The 16389-nt window shown below is 43.2% G+C and overlaps 1 protein-coding gene across 1 annotated transcript in view; it reads left to right on the forward strand.

Moving 5' to 3' along the window:
• Nucleotides 1-16389, forward strand: part of ARHGAP23 (Rho GTPase activating protein 23) — a 180985-nt gene that overhangs the window by 73536 nt on the left and 91060 nt on the right. The window lies entirely within an intron of this gene.

Here is a 16389-nt window from a genome sequence, read left to right on the forward strand (position 1 = left end):
TCTGTCTGCAGACTGATACGGCTGTTTCTGAGCGATCCGCACGGCGGATCGCTCAGAAACAGCCGTATAAGTCCGCCGACAGACTGTACACACGCCGGACTGTCTGCTGAAAACCCGCCCAGCGGGAGGTGACGACAGACCCGTCGTTGCCTGCAGTCCGGCGTGTGTACGGACCTTTAAGCGAATAAATATGGCAGTCTACATATCCTTCTCACTTTAGTTGTCTTTTAAAATTCCTAAGCGTTGGCAGTTAAGAGACAAATTTCATGTTACATACTTTCAATCAACAAGATTGTAATATGCAAATTAGAGGAGTCGAGAGTTGAGGAGTCTGAGTCGGTGGAATCCTAAACTGAGGAGTCGGAGTCGGTGGATTTTTGTAACAACTCCACAGCCCTTCATGGTTGTGTGGGCACTACGGTTTCCTCCTCGTCCCCCCTAAGAATTGGCCTTAGACTTTTGATAGGGGCAGTAAGTTATGACTATGGGAGGGATTAAGGTGCCCATTATAGATACAATGCCACTGACGATCGATTGTTTCTGATCATTGTCATGATGATTGGAAACGATTAGTTGTGCCCACTTACAGCTGAAAACCTGTTACTCGATTCAATCATATTAATAGAATCTATCCCTTTTCGGATCAATCCCATTAAGATGATTGGATTGGTTATTGGGGTTTTGTCCGATAGTGGGCACGACCAATTGTTTACGATTGCTCATAATTATGATCGGAAGCAATTGTTTGTGGGATTGTATCGTTAATGGGCACCTTTAAACTCCTGTATAGTGTATGGGTACTTTCAATGCTGTCATCACATAAAAATGCTGAAGAAAGCCCACTGCTGTGCTGCTGCCTTCTGGTCTGACAGTCCAACCTTCCTGTACAGCTCCCTGCAACTTGCCCAATAATGCTGCATGCCATTGCATGGCTTATATGTTGTTTCTATGGGCTGTATATCAGGTTTGATGGAGTAGTTAATAGACCTGACAAACACATAACATGTGAGAAGTGTTGCTCTCTGATACAGAAATGTCCAGCAGTGGGGGCTTAGGTGAGCAGAGAAATGCATGGGGAGGCTGTCAAAGCAATGCTCAGTGTAGATCAGATCTGAGTGCAGCGGTGAAGCAGCATTAGCAGACTAGTATAGTATATGAAGATGACTGCTGATACTGCAGTATTGATTAAGAAATGGCTATGTGGGTAAGCACTGGTGTGCTTTTGGCTAGAAAGTAAAGTAGAGATCACATATCGCAATAGCATGCCTTTCTCTGTCTGTGTTATCTGGTTGCAATATATTTCCAGGTGGTGTAAGGGGAAGGGAAAAACTTGCATTTCCTAAGACCAAATGCCACATCACTGGTCATGTGATCTCTGAAAAAAAGGGAAGATGTGTATATATTGAATCTAATGTCTAACAACTTATTAAACTTTTGTGCAGTGTATGGGTATCGCTAGTCTTATTGGGGTTTTATGATCAGTGTTGCAACCAATCATCTCAATGTCCCAAATGCAAATGATTTTTAATTGAATCTGTAACATAACTAATATTGGAGCTGACAGGCATTACTGAAATATTAAGTGAAAAATAAAAACTACCTGCGCTGACCTTTTAGCAGAAAAAATGAAAGGTAGCATCAGAGAGTACCTCTGGACGCATTCACTTAATAAAGGTGCCTGGAAAAAGGACGCATGGGATTACAATTACCGATATTCTCCCATAGTAAAATATTGGTAAACGTCACCAATATTTTACTATGACCTAACCCTATTCTCACTGTCTTGTGATGCCTGACCCTAAAATGCCCCTCCTCCGGTGGTGCCTAACCCCCCCTCCCTCCCTCAGTGCCTATATATACCCCTCCATCTCACCCCCCCCCTTCCCCAAGTAAACATGTGCTGAAAAAAGTGCCCCTGTGTGTTACTTACCTCGAGAGAGCCTCTGGCTCCTAATAATGTCTCCTTCCACCAGTCCGATCCAGCGCTGGTAGCCCGGAACAGATGCCGAGCACAATATTTACATCTGTGCTCGATAAGTGCCGACAAGGAGATCTACGGGGGGCACCGCGCTAGATCTGATCTGTTGCAAAGGATGGGGGGTGCCTCTTTAGGACCCAGAGGCTTCTCTCTCCCGAGGTAAGTACCCCCAGGGGCTCTTTTTTTCCCTTACAAGTTTACTTTAAGTAGTAGTATATCTGTACTTTTACCAATATTCTACCAGCAGCAATATTCGGCACCCTTTTTACTGGGCGCCTTTTTTGCATGTATGCATGGCTGTTACCTCTACTTCTAGGTGCACCTCTATTCACTCTATGAGTGGAGTGGTGTCCAGACACTGTGGTGCAATTTGGGCTCAGACGACTGCTGTAATGCAGCACCCAGAAGTGCTTGGTTGGTTGTATCTGCTTTAATCTATTTGAACATTCCCCTTCAGTGCGCTTACAGCAACTATGGATTCTGAGCTTTGTCACCTTTTTTTCTGCAATGTGTGAGGATCTCTGGTCCTTAGAGGGGATCTCAGAAAAGATTAACTCTTTCCTGAACCTACAGCTCCTTGAGACCTCATTCACATTATAAAACGCAGATGGCCGTGTGTTTGGAGCACAACGCACACCATCTGCGTTTCCATTTGTTGCGACGCTGATCCCATTTGTGACGTTTGTGTTTTGACCAAAAATGCATGCAGTAGTGCAAAATTGTAGCACACTGCTGTGCAGGGCATAAGTGACAACGTCAGACAGTGTCTCCTATGCACTTCTTGTGTTCTTGCATATCGCACATTATACACATTGCCAAAATGCACACAGCAGTGCGCATAGTGTGAACGAGGCCTTAGAATTGGTCAGTTTCTCCTGTGTAAATTCTATTCTATGAAAACGTGCCAATGTGTTTTACAATTATTAGCAACCAATCAGATTTCTACACATTGAAGTCCAATTAGTAAATGGTTTCCTGAATAGTATTGCTGGTTACTGTGCTTGGCTCATAGCTCTGTTCCTTTGTTGGCTTTTGTTAGAATTGTATCTTCCCTGTGATCTCTGCCTAGCTGTGTAGATCCTGTATGATGCCATTCTTGGCCTGTGAAGGCAGTGAGAGTGAGCTGATGGGTAACAGGTGCACCTGACACTTCCTAAACATCTAATATGCACACACCCTGCCTGGCTGCATTCCACACCTCTTCCCCATCATCCTCCACCTCATTGTGTGTGTCTGTTCACCCCCAAATAATGTGCTCATGTGTGGTGGTGCATGGCTCATTGTCACCCGCCACATGTCCCTCTTGTCTGGAGATGTCAGCTAATCGCAGGTCACATGGGAGATAATCAGCTTGTCCTGTGTGTGTTTTTCTTTTTAACCATTACTTCTGAAAGTCAGCCAGGAAACCAGAGTATCTTTGAGAACTCAGGTAATAATGTAACTCAGGTAATCATTAGATCATTCACACCAGGGCACATCATAACAAGCAGCGCAACATTATGAATCAATTGCCACAGTCAGGAGAGCATCAAGAGTGGACAAAGGTGATGAGATCAGTGGCCTCAATTCACGGAGCATTATCAAAAGTTTATCAAACACTTTATCAAACGTTTGATAATTTACCTCATGGGTAAAATCTCATTTTAAATTCACTAAGGTGTTCTATATTTATCGAATGTTATACCGATAAAACGTTCAACAAATATATAACACCTTAGTGAGATTTTACTCATGAGGTAACTCATCAAACGTTTGATAAAGTGTTTGATAAACGTTTGATAATGCTCCGTGAATTGAGGCCAGTGTCTCTGGAAGGCCTCATGGGTTCTACACTGTGTTAGTAAAGCCTCATACCCAACATCGTTGAGAACAGACTATCATTGGATCGTTAGACAATTGTTAAAAAAAAACAGGGCAAAGGCCTGAACAGATAATGTTAGATCATGAATGACCAGTGGTACACATACGCAGGCACAACTTCTACTGATGAACTTCAAGTGAAGGTCTCTAGTCCGTTTCTCTGCTGTCTATACAGTGTTGTAAATGACTGTGTTATTGCAATATGTACAGAATCATTGTATGTCACATCGTTCACAGCTATTGCTCATTTATCTGTAATCATTCCTACACAAGGACTTTTATCTAGTGTTTGTAGTTAGCATAAAGGAAATCTTAAGTCTAAAAAAAACAACAAAAAACAAGCAAAAACAAAGACAAATTTTTTTTTTTAACTTACCTGGAAATTCTTGCAGCCCCCTACAGTCATCCTGTGTCACATGCCTCCTTATCGGGTCCCCGTGCACAGCAGTGTTCTGCGCACACGCTGTATGGGAAAGTTGATACTGCGCATAGGCAGAATGCTCCCGGCAATGGGAGCTCCGTTAGGTGTATGTGGCTCGGGACCGCACATGTGCAGTAGCCAAAGACTGGCCATGACCAGCCAGCAGAGGGTTGCCACTCCTGGCTGGAGGGTCGCGGAATGACGACACAAACACAGGATGACTGCAAAAGGCCCTAAGTAAGTTAAACTGCCTCATGTGCTCAGATGGGACGGATCTTATGCCAGCGCATCGGGGCCACCATACACAAGCTAGAGCCGCCTTGGAAGAGAACCATCTAGCTAGCATGTGTATACGGATTTAGCCAGACATGCAGTTACCAAATTCTTATCTGCCCAGTGATGTTTGATTTGGCAGAGTGTGCATTTAGCCCGCAGGTATTTTTCACCTTATGCATCAGAGTAATTTTCACCTCCCATTCATTCACTAATAACTTTATCACTAATTATCACAATGAATTGATCTATATCTTGTTTTTTCCGCCACCAATAAGGCTTTCTTTAGGTGGTACATTTTGCTAAGAATTATTTTTTCTAAATGCATTTTCACAGGAATATTAAGAAAAAAAATGGAAAAATTCATTATTTCTCAGTTTTCGTCCATTATAGCTTAAAAATGATACATGCTACCATAATTAAAACCTATGTATTTTATTTGCCCATTTGTCCCAATTATTACCATTTAAATTATGTTCCTATCACAATGTATGGCGCCAATATTTTATTTGGAAATAAAGGTGCATTTTTTCAATTTTGCTTTCATCACTATTTACAAGCTTATAATTTGAAAAATGTTTGTTATAGACCCTCTTCACATGCATATTAAAAAAGTTCAGACCCTTAGGTAACTATTTATGTTTTTGTTTTTTTGTTTTTTAATTGTAATTTTTTTTTATTAAAAATTTGATTTGGATAATTTTTGGTGTGGGAGGTAAACAGTTAATTTTAAATGTAATAGTGTATTTATTTTATTAACCTCCCTGCCGTTCTAAAATTATGCAGCGCTCGGCTGCGGGAGGTTTTGTTTTTGCTAATTTTTCTTTTTAGCATGTAGCTAGCCTAGCGCTAGCTACATGCTTCCCCCCTCCCTTCGCTATCCCTCCGACCCCTCCGATCCCCGCAGGCGCAAATACCCAACAGGAAATCCCGTTCTGAACTGGATTTCCTGTATGGGCTTCCCCCGTCGCCATGGCGCCATTTGGACTGGCGTCATCTATGTCATTGACATCAGACGGAGTCCCGATCCACCCCTCTGCACTGATTGGCCAGGCTGCGCAAGAGGTCTGGGGGGCGGCGTGTGGCGGCGATCAGATGTTCCACGCAGCTAGCAAAGTGCTAACCGGCAAGGAGGTTACAAAAATTTATGTAGATGTCGTTTTACTATTTGGCCACAAGATGGCCACAGTGATTTTTTTCTTTTTTAGCCCTGGAAGCGAAGTGCTCGCTTCCAGAAAGCATATGGAGGATGGGAAACTTTGTTTTTTTTGCTTCTGATGAGAAGCCATTGGTCTTTCTACTGGGGACTTATATCAATGAATGGGAACTATGTTCCCATTCATTGATCTCCAGGGTAACATGGGGCGGCATGGGAGAGCGCGGGAGTGCACAGCAGCAGCCGCCTGGACGTGACAATCATGTCCAGGCGGCTTAAATGGTTAAATGTTGCATGTAGATGTAACCTTGTACAACTAAACTGGCATTATCATGATACTTACAAGTACTTACAGTTTGTACTGTCCAGTAAGCAAACAGGTTCCAAGATTTAGTGCTAAGCTTTGCAAGTGTACAACAAAAGAAATGTTCAGTCCTCAAAGAATAGTGTGAAGTTATCAGAATGCAGGAAATTTCAGCGCTATGTGTTGCTTCCCCCATGCAGCCCGATGATGGCCAGGCAGAGGTAGTCCCATTGTGACTGCTGACAGTTGTACCAGTTGCGTTTATCTTTTCACAAACTGTATTTGTGTTCTTTTAATAGTGGTAGTGAGATAATGTCTACATCCACTGTTAGCACATGGAAAATATGATGTTGTTATAAATATGTACCGGCTGTGTACACTCTCTAGTTTTCTGTAAATCTTTTGTAAATCATGTTTGTGAGTCATCCTGCAGAGTGGCTGGAGAGCATTTGCTGAGATTTTTTCCTGTTTAAACACAGGGGTAGAACCTTTTGGATGTCAGCCAGATTCTTAATATTTTTGCCTAGGACTAGATATGTTTTATTTCCTTAATGTGTGATAACTGGCACATAGTTTCTATGGCCTGGCAGACTGTAGTGCACCTCCACCCTGCCCTCTGCACCATTACATAAGGAAGCACACAGTGATTGGAAGTGATGTTGCGGAAGGACAGCCATGTGGACAGGACAAAGCAGCACTGAAAGGATTGGCAGCAGCTCAGCATTACAATAGGGGAGATTGCAAAAGTAAAGATGATTTTTTTAATTTAATACTGTAGTATATTGATCTCAACTAGCGTTTTAAAGAACTGCTGAGTTGCAATAACTTGCTAATCTTGCCTGGGTATAAGCATTCCATAGACAAGACACAGAACATTTACATTGCACTTTTCTCCTGTCGGACTCAAGGCGCCAGAGCTGCAGCCACTAGAGGCGCGCTCCGTAGACAGTAGCAGTGTTAAGGAGTTTTGCCCAACTGAACAGGAGGAGCGGAGATTTGAACCCTAGGCCCCTACGTCAGAGGCAGAGACTGTCCAGCCACTAGTACACTATTCAGCCAGCCATAGGGAGAACTGTTCCAAGATTAGGGATGCAGAAGTCGTTCAGTTAAAAGTAACATGCTTCCTCTTACAGCAAAGCTGGTCATACACTCTACAGTCTTTAAACTGTTAAAATGACATTTAGCTGTGGTAAGCTGAGGGCACAGGAGCAGAGGTGACAGGGGGGAGGGACAGGTGGCACAAAGGGGGAAACTGAAGGCACGGGGGGGGGGGGGAGCAGAGGTGGCATAGAGGGGGGCACTTAAGGCACGGGAAATAGAGGTGGCACAGGGGGGCACATAGGGAGGTACAGGGGACAGAGATGGCACAGTGTTCCGGCTTAAGAAAGGACCCCGCTGGGGACAAACCTACAGTCCCTATCTTTTTAGTTAACCAGGAGCTACCTGTACTTTTAGTCATATGACACCTATGTCATAGTATGTCTGATATCACACAGGCCAGGTTTGGAACCGTTTACCATATAATCCCAAACAATTTCTGGGAATAAAAATTCTAATACTGACTAGGTTTGTGCTTTAACTTTTTTCCCCAATGTTCTTCAGTTTTGAAGAACCTTCCAAGCTCCGATAAATAATTAGAAAAAGTAAATACAATGGTAATAGGAAACCATCAATTTTTATATTAGTTTACATTTATTTTGTCTATTTTATTTTTTTTTGCTACGTTATAAATATCGTTCCTTAATCATTAATGTCAATTAAAAAAGTCAGAACTGAATGCGCAAAGAAAGCAAAGCATTAGGCTGCTTTCACAGTGAGACGTTACAGGCGCACGTTAGAGCAGCCTGTAACGCAGCCCACCGCACAGTAATGAAAAATCAATGGGCTGTTCACAGTGCCCACGTTGCGTTACATTGTAACACAGGACGTCAGTTGAATGTGCTGCATGCTACGGCGTTATGCGCGGCTAAGCCGCATTAGACTGTGCGCACATGCTCAGTAGTGTTGGAGGAGGTGGTCTTCCCTCCTCCTCCTCGGCCAGCCACATGGCTAATTAATATTCACTGCACGGTGTAACGTGCAGTGTTTACTTCCTGGAGCGCCGCTCTGTGCGGCGATTGGCTGGCGGGACCACGTGATGTCACATGCATCCAAGAGTACGCATCGCGGCATCACGGACGCCAGAGTGAGCTGCACAAAGCGGCTCACTCTGACGTCCCCATCTAAGAGCACCAGGCGTTGCGTTAGGGGCACGTTATGCGACCATAACGTCCCCTAAAACGCAACGTCTTGGTGTGTAAGTAGCCTTAAAGTACACTTATCATGTATGCAGCTGGAAATGCAGCAGCTGATGATTTTGGTCCAATTCCATGGTGGATACATTTTCATGATATTCATTCTCATGATAGGTTGCTTGTGATCTGTTAAGCTATCCCACCTTCTGTGCCCCTGTGGCGCTGACCCCAAATCCCCCCCATTCCCGGAGAACCCATTTTTCCCCATAGAATTTAATTGAAAAATGGGAAACGTTTGCCACTCGTACCGCTTTGAAGTTACACTCACCAAACTTGGGTCACATTTTGGGGACCCCCAAAAAGGTGGACACAGCCACAAACAACCAATCAAATTTTCCCTATTGACTTCAATGAGAAAATGTAAACAGCATCTAGTTTGTTTTATCCCCACCACATTTACGCTAATGGTATGTTTCCAGTTGTGCGTTGCGTTACCGTCGCGGGAAACGCGTTGAAGAATCCGCATGTGGGTGCGGATTCGTTTGCGTTTCCATGCAGATTTTCACGCGGAATCGCTCGTGGTTTGCGCTATGCGATTTTAACCATGTCAATGCCGGCAAGCATTGACATGGGTTTTTTGCAGCGAAAATGCACGCGGAAACGCCGGGAAAACCGCAAGACTTATACGCCTGCGGTTTTCCTATTAAATTACATTACCGGCGATTCGTGTGCATTTGAATTCTGATGGGTCTGCTGTGCAGATTTTTTCTGCACGGCAGACTGCACAGAATTCCTGACAAGTGGAAACGGCCCCATCCACTTGTATTGGTTATGCGAATCTGCATGCAGAAAACGCAAGCAGATTCGCATGCAGATTCGCTGTAGTGGAAACGGGCCCTAAATGATGATCGAAAGACTCTCTGTATATAGCATTTTTTTTAAATCTATGCTAGGCGATCACTTGGTAACCTCTGGTCTCACATTGGATCCCCCCTCCCTTTTGAAGGTGGGTTGTTGCATCTTAAATAGCTGATGATATTCTCTGAAGTACCTTGTTAGAAGGGGTGCAGCCTGGACTGCCATTCACTTTCCTTTCCAACAAAGACCAATGGGAGAGGGTGTGGCCTGGACTGCCATTCACTTTCCTTTCCAACAAAGACCAATGGGAGAGGGTGTGGCCTGGACTGATGAGTTTCTGGAGGGTGCAAGAAGAAAACTTGTGATCTGAGCAGAAGGGAAGAGTCCAGCAACTGTTCTGCTGAACCGGATACATGGGTCAGTAATGCACCTTGTGGCACGCGCCTGATCAAAAATCAACTACGCACTACTGATCAGTTCTTGTTCACTTTATCTAGGTTAGTTTTCAACAAAAACTGAGCACATTAGAGGGTAATAGATCTGTCAGCTACCCAGCCAGAAAGATCAATATGTGTATGACCAGCTAAGCTTCATTTTTCAGGATTTTTTTTAATTGTCGTCTAGTAACTAATGCTGTCATGTTCGGGAATAGAGACTTTTTAATGTATTTATTTTTTTCTCCTGGAATTCTTATGGTGCTGCTGGTACCCTTGCATTTACCGTGTATCTCTGTGTTACACAGATGGATAGAGGACTATATATTTCTAGTATCTGTTTTCTTTATTGGGTGGAATTGCTAGTTAACATCCCAGAATCGATTTGTTCAAACAAAGACTTGCCCTCATTAACAGAATAATAACATTATTCATCCTGTGCCCTTCCCTCCCTAATGGCCTTGTTTCTAGGTATAATAAGTAATTATATACAGCTCGTACAGAGGTCAGCCACGCTTGTTCATTTCATATGCAGGCACTGCTTTACAGTTGTGCCTTACTGCTCCTCATACTGCAAGCCTTCTCAAGCTGTCAGACTGAGGACCAAACTTTGTCTGGAGGATGTACTCCAATATCCACCAGACCAATAGTGTTGTCTGTTCACATCAATTAACAAACTTGACTTCATTGGATATTTGAAGCAAAAATATTAAGTCCAGTGTCCTTCACTGAAATTTCATAGCTCCGCCTGCTTCCTCAAATGATGCTAAATGCCTGCTGTGATTCTAGCAGCTAAAGCTCTGGTGAAGATTTTACTAAGGTGTATATCATTAAAGGAACGCTATCCCAAAAAATTGTAAAACTTATATATATATATATATATATATATATATATATATATATATATATATATATATATACACACAGTGGGTTGCAAAAGTATTTGGCCCCCTTGAAGTTCTCCACATTTTACAGCTGCATGATGCTGCCACCACCATATTTGACAGTGGGGATGGTGTGTTCAGAGTGATGTGCAGTGTTAGTTTTCCGCCACACATAGCGTTTTGCATTTTGGCCAAAAAGTTCCATTTTGGTCTCATCTGACCAGAGCACCTTCTTCCACACGGTTGCTGTGTCCCCCACATGGCTTGTGGCAAACTGCAAACGGGACTTCTTATGCTTTCTGTTAACAATGCCTTTCTTCTTGCCACTCTTCCATAAAGGCCAACTTTGTACAGTGCATGACTTATAGTTGTCCTATGGACAGAGTCTCCCACCTGAGCTGTAGATCTCTGCAGCTCGTCCAGAGTCACCATGGGCCTCTTGACTGCATTTCTGATCAGCGCTCTCCTTGTTCGGCCTGTGAGTTTAGGTGGATGGCCTTGTCTTGGTAGGTTTACAGTTGTGCCATACTTCTTCCATTTCTGAATGATCGCTTGAACAGTGCTCCGTGGGATGTTCAAGGCTTTGGAAATCTTTTTGTAGCCTAAGCCTGCTTAAAATTTCTCAATAACTTGATCCCTGACCTGTCTTGTGTGTTCTTTGGACTTCACAGCGTTGTTGCTTCCAATATTCTCTTAGACAACCTCTGAGGCCCTCACAGAGCAGCTGTATTTGTACTGACATTAGATAACACACAGGTGCACTCTATTTAGTCATTAGCACTCATCAGGCAATGTCTATAGGCAACTGACTGCACTCAGATCAAAGGGGGCCGAATAATTATGGACACACCACTTTGCAGTTATTTATTTGTAAAAAAATGTGTGGAATCATGTATGATTTTCGTTCCACTTCTCATGTGTATACCACTTTGTGTTGGTATTACATGTGGAATTCCAATAAAATTGATTCATGTTTGTGGCAGTAATATGACAAAATGTGGAAAACTTCAAGGGGACGAATACTTCTGCAACCCACTGTGTGTGTGTGTATATATATATATATATATATATATATATATATATATATATATATATATATATATATATATTATTTATTTATATATATATATATATATATATTTTCTCTCTCAGAGTAAAATGCACTATTAGCTATGTTGTCACTTATAGTAGGTAGTAAAAAGCTGGCAAATCTGACGGACTTTAAACTAGTCCATCTCCCCATGGGAGATTATCGGTAATAGTTTTATTCTGTACATAAGCATTACCTGGAAAGGATCTATACAAAGATGTCAGCCAGCTTCCCGCACTATTCTGGTTCTGGCACCTGGACTGAGCAGCTGCCATTGAGTAAGGCCTGAATCACTCATAAATCTGCACATTTTTGGTCCAGTCCTGTCCTGTCATGCATCAGTTTTCTATCAGTTTTACTTGACTGGACTGGAAATGTATGTGTGAACACACCCATAGAAGCGCATACAAAACGGACAGGACTGGATCGGAAATGTACAGATTTGTGTGTGATCACAGCCATAGAAACACATACAAAGCTGATGCCAACTGTCAAAAACTGACAGGACAGGACTCGACACCTTTTTATGTGTGAAACAAGTGATTCTGAAAATAAAGAAAACCCAGAGAATGCCCCCAGAAGAGTTGGACTGGTCCAAAATAGATAGATCTATCAGATGTTCACTACCTCATGTAAAATTTGATTTGGTAATGGTGAAATATGCCATCATGTATATAAACATTTAACTTGAACACACAGTGCTCAGAAGAGAAACAAAGAAACCAGATTTTCCTTTTTGAATTGGTGGAACAGTGTTGAAAATCAGGAATATTTGCAAGGACAAAAATTCCGGGACACATCTCTTAAAATAAGGCCTTGAAATGGCACTAATCTGGCAATTGTAAGTGATTTTAAAGCTAACAAAGCGGTTTACTTGTGTAATATTGTGCTGAGTGTGGGGAGTTGCGGGTTGCTATGCAAAATATCCCCATCTTTCAAAGGGTTAACGGTTTGGGCCCACCTCACATACTCCCCCTCTGTGGTCTTTGTCTTGAGTCTGTATGAATAATTAATTTCCATACACCCACTTTTGACAGTCTTTGTGTTGTGTTTGCTCTGAGAGGAGAATGTCCTGCAGATTGGGACTGAAGTTTACAACCTTGTGAAGTAAGCTTACAGTCGGAGGGACAATTGGCAGCTTGTGGTGACTGGTGGCACATGAGGCCAAGCTAAGCCACTTCAAAGACCTTCATGCCAGTGCTGCACTAATTCTCCGTACTGGCTGTCTGCTGAAACTCTGCTCGCCCCAAACAGCAGCCATTGTCCATGCAGATTGCAGGAAGACCCTTTGTACCATCGGCCAGTAATAATTGCTTTTCCTTAGTAATGAGGTATTTGGTGCATCATGCTTCTACCGGGTTATATCTTAGCCACCTATGTTATCCGAGTGATTTTTGGAAAATTTACTAACTAGCCTATTACCAACTAGATGATATGAGTCATCTGACTGCAAGAGGCTATTATGTTATTTTAATCATCATTGTTTTATATAGCAACATCATCATCTATGATGTGCACTTAGACTTCAGCATGCTCAAAATGAGCAACCTCTTGCATGACCATTTTTAATGAAACAATCCCAGAATTTTTGGACAATGAGGGCAGAGTTTAATATTTTGGTTTAGTTTTAATTGGTTTGGGGGGACTTAGTGGTACACAGTAGTGTAGCCATAGGGGATGCATAGGTTGTGACTGCAGTAGGGACCCTGGAACAGAGAGGGGCTCTTCTTCAGCTGCTGTATTAGCTCTTCATTGGTGCTACGCATCTAAATGTGCTTTGAGTAGTGGTAATCATTGCTTCCACCTCTTTGACCCTGCAGCTGTCTTTGGCAGGAATTGGTGCACCGTATCAGTTGATCTACCTGAGTGGGCCGAATATAAAACTCACAGTGTTGTCCATAGTTCCTTAGTGACGCCACTCATGGGACGGTGTTTGGTTGGTTCAGGTCATAACTTAAGGTGCACATCACACTGATTGGATCTGCCAGAGATCGATGCCCCAACATGGCTGCCTGTTTGATTTCCAGCCAAAATTTATCAAAATTATTAACTGCGCCAGATGACAAGATCTTACATGAAAAAGGGCAGGGTGGGTACACAGCGGTAGTGGGTGTAGATTCACAGCTGATCAACAGACCCTCCGGTCTTCCCCCATCTAAAATAGTACTTCCCCAGGCCCTGCAAAGAGTCAGCACAGTTTACCACCGGCGCGCTGCTTCCTCTGTTCTGTCTCCATCCACTCTGGTGCATCTGTTCCCTGTGACCCTGCAGCATGTATGTTACATGACTAGGTACATGCTGCGGGGTTACAGGGGAACAGGCACACCAGCAGAGATGGAGACAGGACACAGGAGGAGTGGGTCTTGGAGTGCGCTCCAGTGTTCTCCCCAGAATTTTTTTTCAGCCGGGTGGCATGAAAAAGTAGCCGGGTGGGGCGTGATAACAGAATGCAGGGCCGGCGCTTTTCTGCATACAGCAGAGGAGAAGGTGAGCCGATGACAGCCGGGTGGTCACCAAAACTAGCTGGGTGGAGCACCCGGCTAAAAGAGCCTGGGGAGAACACTGCGCTCAGCTCCAACACCCTGCAGGGGCCCCGGGGATTTCTAAATGGGGCACTGGGGTGGTGGCAGTTACAAAGATATATAGATTTCAATATTACTTCTATTTGAAATGTATTTGCAGTTTGTGGCATTAATAAATCCCTCTCTGGTCAGATTTCAATCAGAGAGGGATCTATCTCTTGGTTGAATCTGGTGGTCAACTGCCAGTGTATGGTCACCCTTAATTGTCCACTAAATCTGTGATAAGATCTTGACAAGTGGGAATCTAATCTTACATGCTGCTAGCCTTGTATGAATTACCTACTCACATTTTTGATCATGATACAAGTTTGTGGATCATGCAGGGCACCAGAATCGTCTGTGTGATATATCCGACAGTGGGTTCCAGTTTAATGTGTAAAGGTGCCCATTAATGGTACAGTTGTTTCACCAAATACGATCTTTCAATGCGATTTTAGTGATTGAATAGTATAGAAAATTTGCCGTTTATAAAGACAATCAATAAGGAACAATTCTTTGGTCAATGCTAAATAGGATGACATCCATCCGAAAGTTGTATTTTATTGATCGAATTTGAAGAAAGAATCGTACAGTAAATGTGAACAATTGATAATTACCTTCCGGTTAATTTCAATTGTAAAACTCGCATCGAAAGATTGCATTTAGTGAAAACATGTACCGTTAATGTGCACCTTAAGGCTACTGTTACACTGACACATTATACACAGATTATATTGTAATGGTGCATTTACATCGACATATTAGCAGTGTGCTGTGAAGGAACCTGTTGAAATAACACAACACCTATGTGGTGCAAGACAGCATACATGCCAGTTGCAGTGAAGCACACTTTTTATGTACTGTATCCTCCACTGCATGCATCACATGTGTGTCATGTGACATGACTTTTCCCCTCTGTTTCAGTTTGGTTTTACAGGGTTTGCAACTCCACAGTGTGAAACTAGCCTTAAAAGTTGTGGATATTATACACATACACCAAACTCTGGAGTTAACTAGGCCACAGAACAAGTTCACATATAATCCTCCGTTTTTCACTCATTTGGTTGCATGGGATGATTTGCCTCTGGTGATGTCACAACTGTGATAAACATGCGTAAATGATATGCAGCTTGTAGGGTGCGTACACACATCAAGTTTTGATTTGCCAATTTTACCACTTTCATGTAGTTTAACTTCTTAATGATTGGGTCACGGCAATAGTCAGACCGCGTAACGCCAATTGGCATTAAGTCCTGAGGGCGGAGGTTGCAGGGGAGCTGCTCCGTCATCAGTCTCCCAGCGGTGATCGCCGTCTATTTACGGCGTAAATCGATGGGATCTACGGCAGCACTGTACTGGGAACCGCCGTGTCACTCGGCTGTCCCCTGCAGAGGCTCAAGAGCGATCGGATCTCATAGGTTAATGCGTATTACAGCCAATTAATATCATTGGCTGGTGGTGGGAAAAAAATTATTAAAAAAAGGAAATTTATTAGGAAAAAACCCCAAATAAATTAAACAAAACAAAAACTTTGCAGCAGCGATCAGAGCTCATCAACTGAAAGCTCTGTTGGTGGGCAGAAAGGGGGGGGGGGGAATCATTTGTGTGCTGCGTTGTATGGCTCTGCAGCAAGCTTTTAAAGCTGCAGAGCACTTAATTGTAAAAAATAGCCTGGTCACTAGGGGGGTGTATGCCTATGGTCCTGAAGCTTACCTACACAATCTGACATTTTTGGCCCTTATACTACACGGAAGTGATAAAATTGGCCAATCAAAATTGGATGTGTGTGCCAGGCTTTAGGACTTGAATTATGCTGCACAGTGTTTTGCAAGCTACATGGGTAAAATACTATCAAGCTGCCTTTTGGCATGTTTGACTGGCATCCTATGCTTTTCTCTCAGCAATCTTTATCACTAAATAATGCCATGTTCTCCTGACTGTTCTGTTTTATCATTTGTCTTAATCCCATGTTGGCCTCTTCGTGTTGTCTTCCTGTTTCCTGTGTCTGCCCTCTGCACGTTTTGTCTGTCCCTCTCCTCTTGTGCCCAGTCTATGCTGCGCCTCTCCCTCCTTCCCCAGCCGTGTCCCTGAATGTGTGCTAGTGAGAACATTTAGGAAGGAAGGAAACGTGAGAAAGACGGAAATCTATAGAGAACAGAGAGAGGGATATGTCCACAGAGGGACACGGGTGAGTGACATAGAGCTGCACAGAAAGGAAGTGACAGGGATTTTGTAATGTTTCCAACCATTCTGTGACTGTGTTTTTCCAAAGTTCAGATCATCACGCCTGCGTAGCACACAGCAACCCTACAGGGTCACCCCTGAGACGCCCCATC

This window comes from Hyperolius riggenbachi, chromosome 12, assembly GCF_040937935.1.
Source record: "Hyperolius riggenbachi isolate aHypRig1 chromosome 12, aHypRig1.pri, whole genome shotgun sequence".
Classification (NCBI taxonomy): Eukaryota; Metazoa; Chordata; class Amphibia; order Anura; family Hyperoliidae; genus Hyperolius; species Hyperolius riggenbachi.